At 39.5% G+C, this 6,171-nt stretch overlaps 1 non-coding gene across 1 annotated transcript; it reads right to left on the reverse strand.

Annotated features, from left to right (window-relative positions):
- Positions 1 to 265: 265 nt before the first annotated feature.
- LOC128294752 (small nucleolar RNA R71) lies at positions 266 to 372 on the reverse strand. Its single transcript, XR_008285059.1, has one exon. It is a non-coding gene; the product is annotated as a small nucleolar RNA R71 (small nucleolar RNA).
- Positions 373 to 6,171: the final 5,799 nt, after the last annotated feature.

Genomic DNA, 6,171 nt, shown 5'->3' on the forward strand with positions numbered 1-6,171 from the left:
TATTCAGATGATACAACAATTTGTTCAGTTTGATGGTTTGCAGGATGAAGATCCCAATGTTCACTTAGTAAACTTTCTGGAATTTTGCGATACATTTAAAGTCAATGGCGTTTCTGATGATGCCATACATCTTTGGTTATTCCCTTTTTCATTAAGGAACAAAGCTAAACAGTGGTTGAACTCGTTACCACGAGGGTCAATTACTACTTGGGAACAAATGACCGAAAATTTTTTATTAAAATATTTTTTGCCGGCTAAAATGGCTAAATTACGTAATGATATCTCTTCTTTTGTGCAGATGGATTTAGAAATCCTCTACGATGCATGGGAGAGATACAAGGACTTACTGAGAATGTGCCCTTACCATGGGTTACCGCTTTGGCTCCAAGTTCAAACATTCCACAATGGTCTGAATCCTTCGACTCGGTAAATGGTTGATGCAGCTGCTGGTGGAACCATCAACAATAAAACACCTGAAGATGCCTATGAGTTTATAGAGGAGATGTCACTGAATAACTATCAGTGGCAAGTCATGAAGAGAAAGCCAACGAAAATAGCCGACATTTATAATGTCGATTCGGTCACCATGCATCTCTAATCAGGTAGAACTCTTGACTAAAAACATTGATGATTTTCTTAGTTCTTCATAGGTTCACCAGTAATGCAATGCGAAGCAAGTAGCGGTAGAACAAACCATTCGGAATATCAACCTTATGGCCATAACATGGATAACGACCAACTAAACTACATGGGTAATAATCCTCGGCCTCAAATCAATCTATTTAGTAACACTTACAATGCAGGTTGGAGGAACCATCCCAATTTTTCGTGGGGAGGCCAAGGAAATCAAAGACCACAACATCGTCCGAGTTTTCAGCAACCATTCTACCAACAAGAAAAGAAGCCAAACCTTGAAGAGATGCTCTCAAAGTTCATATCAGTGTCAGAAACCCATTTTCAGAACACCGAGACAACACTTAAAAATCAACAAGCGTCAATCCAAAGCCTCGAAACTCAGATAGACCAGCTTTCCAAACTAATCTCCGAACGACCACAAGGTAGTTTGCCAAGTAATACAGAACCTAACCCAAGGGAACAACTCAACGCAATTAATATTCAAGATGACGAATGAGTCGTTGAGCCTGAACCAGAATCGAGGCAAGAAACTATGGTAAGCAAAGGTCAAGGTGAGGTAGATCAAAATACAAACAAACCAGTGACTGTTGAATATAAACCTTGTGTGCCATACCCCAACGCGACAAGGAATGACCGCTAGATGAACAATTTGGTAAATTCCTTAAACTCTTAAAAAAATTACATATTAACTTACCGTTTATTGAAGCTCTATCGCAGATGCCAAATGCAATGAAAATTTTAAAGGAGCTTTTAGCAAATAAGAAGAAGTTGGACGAGGCGTCGCATGTGGAGCTGAATGTAGTTTGTTTAGCCATTCTCCAAAATAAACTACCCAACAAACTAAAAGACCCAGGGAGCTTTACTATTCCTTGCTTAATTGGTAGTTTAGATATTAATCATGCATTAGCTGATCTAGGGGCTAGTATCAACGTCATGCCTTACAAAATGTTTAAGCAATTAGGTCTCGAGAAACCTAAACAGACTAGGATGAACATTCAATTAGCAGATAAAACTATAAGATTTCCTAGGGGTATTATTGAAGATGTGCTAGTCAAAATCGATAAATTTATATTTCCCGCTGACTTCATTGTTTTAGACATAGAGGAGGATAGCAATACTCCTTTAATCCTAGGAAGGCCCTTTTTAGCAACTGCTAAAACAATTATTGATGTTGGCACAGGTGAACTCACGCTTCACGTAGGAGACGAAACACTCACCCTTCAAGCTTGCAATCCTGACAACACATCGGAAATTGAAGGTGATCGTCTAAACCATTCTATTAAAACTAACCACATGGTGCAACCTACTTTGTAGAAAATGAGTCTGAAGGAAGAACTCGAGTCATTCTCAAGCAATAGTAAATGACCTGTTCATGAAGATTGAAGACTACAAATCGAGGAACTCGATGAGTGGCGGACGCACAAACCAAGAACACCCGAAAAATTGAAACTACGCCAAAACGAGCTCGATACCTCTTAAAATCAACTTAAGGTTGGTGATAAGGTCTTATTAGATGCCGCAGATCCCCACATTATCTCTACCACACCGAATGAAAAAATCCCTCTTACGGTACTCAGTATTTTTCCATTCGGTACGGTGGAGGTGAGTCATCCCAAGTTCGACACTTTTAAGGTAAACAACACCCGATTAAAACCTTATTTTGATGAGATTGATAGCATGAATGAGAAGTATAAACTTCTCAAACCACCATGACCATTCACTAAAGAGGTAAGTTGAGCTTAGACTATAAATAAGCACTTCTCGAGAGGCAACTCGAGTACTAACAATATTAATTTCTTTAAATTTTGGTATTTAACTCCTAACTTATTAATAGAAATCTTGAATACAGGTGTTTCCATAAAGACACGACCTAGCACACGGGCGTGCTTAAGGCCGTGTGAAAACAGGGCAAAAGATTTCCCCAACACGGTCTATGATTAAACGCCACGGCCGTGCGATATGGCCGTGGTCAAGCCTGCTAAAACAACACGGACGTGCGACACGACCGTGTGGAAGAACCGTGGGCAAACCTGTTAAAACAGCACAGGCGTTCGACACACTCGTGTAGAACACCCATGGTCGAACCTGTTAAATTAACACGGGTGTGGGGCTTGCACACATGGGCGTGGGAGAAGCGAACAAGCTAGACACGGTCGTGCGACACGGGCGTGTGAACCCATACGCCCAAGAAACACCAGCGTGTACTAAATGTCAGACGCGCCCAAATTTGAAATTCGCGAATCACACGGGCTGAATTAGGGAACACGGGTGTGTGCCCTAGCCGTGTGGCCCAAAATCTATAAATACCCTGCACTATTCACTTTCTTCCCCATTCAAAAACCCTAACCCTAGCCGCTGCAACTCAACAAGGCCTCCCTACCACGCCCGTACGCTGCCTACAACTCCATTCTCGACGCCCAATCTCTCCCCTTAGCGTTTGTTAACTCCTTTTTCTTTTATTTCATTGATTTATACTGCTATTTATCATATTAATCTATATTTTTCATGTTATTTCCATATTGATAATCACATAAATTTCATTTATCAAAGAAGTTATCATCTTTGTCATGTTTAAAATCTTACCCATTACATGATTCCTACACTTCATTCAATTAGTTAAAAGTGAATATTCATGGCTAGGATAGTTGAAATAATCATGCATATTTTGTTGACATCTCTTTTCATTCATATCGTATTTTGCATTCCATTCCTTACCATTTTTACTTATATTACCATGCTCATACCACAAAGAAATGGGTCATTGAACTTATTGTTTTAATTGAATTTAGTAATTGTGGCTGAATATATTTATGCATTTTCCTTTTCAAATTTAGTCGCATTCCTTTTATATATTATAAATTGTCCACTCATCAAAAGACGAATTGATGTTTCCACTTGCAGGTACACAATGTCATCTTTAAGAGGAAAGAAAATCGCCGTACCTGCTTCAAAGAAGAGGAAGGGAGAGTCCTCTTCCGCAATTCCAACTGTGAAAATTCGTCACCCTCTTCTACAGTTCCCCTGAGGGCCCTAGGAAGAGCTTTTCCAAATACTTCGGGCCTGACCTTTAATTGTGGGCCGCTGCATCGACTGGGCTGCTGTAGAACAAGTTCTGATGGCTGATGGGATTCGGGCCCTCCTAACCACCGACCCTTGGGAGCTATTCTTTGGGATTATCGAGCCAACATACCTTGAGCTCACAATGGAACTATGCTCAATGTTCCATCTTCAGACCATAATGACGAACTACGATGATCCTGGTACGGTTCAATTTCACCTAGGCGGATTAATCCGCCAGCTAAGTGTCCTAGAGTTTGGTGCTGCACTAGGCTTATATACGGAGGAGTTCAAGGAGGAGAATGAACTACATGCTCTCAGTCGCCACATACATTTCTCTCCCTCGAAGTGCTGGCACACTTTGGCCCCTAGCACGGCCTTCTACAATCCTAGCCGCTCCAAGGTAGCAGTTCTCCCACCATCCCTGAGGTACTTATACACTATTTTAGCTTACACGGTTACAGGGAGGCGAGAGAACACTGGCGTCGTCAACACCCATGACGTCAACTTCTTATGGTGCATGTCGTAAGGCACGTCATCCACTTTGCCTATTTCATCGCCTTGCGATTCAAAGCACTGACGAGCAAGATCGGAAGGGGTCATTTCCATTGGCCCCTACGTGACTCGGTGGCGTGACACTTGGGCTCCTCAACATTGCGGCCCAAGAATCATCCTCACCCTCATCGGTCGATGTCTCCACAAGGCATCTCGAGCATGCTTAGCATGAGGATGATCGAGAGGCGCCGAGGAACCTACCCTCCCCAGTATCGTCTCGCCCAATCTATCGAGGAGGAGGCATACGAGGGCATTCTTGATGATGTCCCCCCATAGCACGAGGACCCATCGACTCAGCCACCACCACCCTCTCGTCTAGTGCATGCGACGGCTTCATATGTTGACATCTCTAAGCACCTCACCCAATTCGAGCAGCAGTGTTTTCAATGATTTGACAACATTGATGCTACTCTACAGCAGATTTGTCAGCACCTTCACATCTCATCGCCAGTCCCACCTTACAAGCCATCCAACGATGAAGATGTTTAAAAATATTTATTTATTATTTTATGTTTTTAATTTTTATTGAAACTACTTTTTATTTTTATTAGATTTTAGAAATTTTATTTTTAATTATTAATTACGGTTATTTCTTTTTGAGTAATTATTCTCCCTAATATCCCCTAAAAAGTTCTTGATTTTATCACAGTTATATAGAGCTCTTAAACTCATCATCACATAGGAACTAAAACTCCACCGGGAAAGGTTCTCCATAACTGCCATGTCCTGATCGACCACAGCCATAGCTACCACTAGATATAATATTCTTTTGGCGCAGGACTTATGGACTAGTGAACCTCTACGACCGCCGGAGTATCCTCCTCCACTCTCGAACCGATTACTCCCCAAAACTCTAGTTCGAGGAATTCATCATATAGGAAGTTTCACTTCTCTCCCTATCCTATTTTTATACTTTAATATCTATCTTTGTACATTGAGGGCAATGTATGTCTTAAGTGTGGGGGGAATATTTATTTCATTATCAGAAAAATCCTTGAATGATTGCCTTGTTCTCTTGAAAAGCTTTCATGTCGTATTTAGGATAAATTTTAATTGATTTATGATTTTGATTGAGATGTCTTGAATTAAAACATAGGCATTTATGCATTGATTGTTTAAACTTTAAGACATTAGAGAATCAAGCATGATGAGTTGATTTTTAAGAATTTAAAATTATAGGTTGTTTCCTCAAGTCTAGGTATTACTTTGAATTGGAAGTCATGAGTCTAAACATCAAAAAACCATAATTTTTGAGAGATTTTTGAGCCTTTTGAGCATCTATTAATTCTTTCATGCTCATTTTTATTATTGCTTTGAGTGCGTTAGTATTAAACTGTTATTCTAGAACTTACTTGATTATGCATGTCGAGACCACACCATTTAATTTGATATGTGTAACACCCCTACCCGTATCCATTGCCGGAATAGGTACGAGGCATTACCGGAGTTTACTGAACATTTTTAGATAATTCTGAGTCATTTATTATTCATATTTTGAAAATAATCATAACGTCTCTTTATTGGGCCCTCGAAGCCCCAAACATACATTAAAAACCAACCGGAATTAAATCGGGATCATAAAAAATTTCGCAAAATCTTAAATTTTATTTTCATCTAATTACTTACCATTTCAATGCTTCTTATAATTAAACATGTTACCATTCAATCAATAGCTTGACCTTTGTCTAAGTGTCAAGCCACATCATTGTTAGTATACTTGCACATATTTCATATAAATTCAACATTGATATACTTATTTTCTCTACATGTCACACTTGAGTTTAATAATTGTCTTTACTTACATAATTTCCTTGTATCAACATATCAAAGATTATCATATATGTACATGTAATGAAACATATCATTCTCTTCTGTTTCTTCATAAGCATATATCATTCATTTCATTATATCAATATTTCATGC

The sequence above is a fragment of the Gossypium arboreum genome, chromosome 6 (assembly GCF_025698485.1).
Source record: "Gossypium arboreum isolate Shixiya-1 chromosome 6, ASM2569848v2, whole genome shotgun sequence".
Lineage (NCBI taxonomy): Eukaryota > Viridiplantae > Streptophyta > Magnoliopsida > Malvales > Malvaceae > Gossypium > Gossypium arboreum.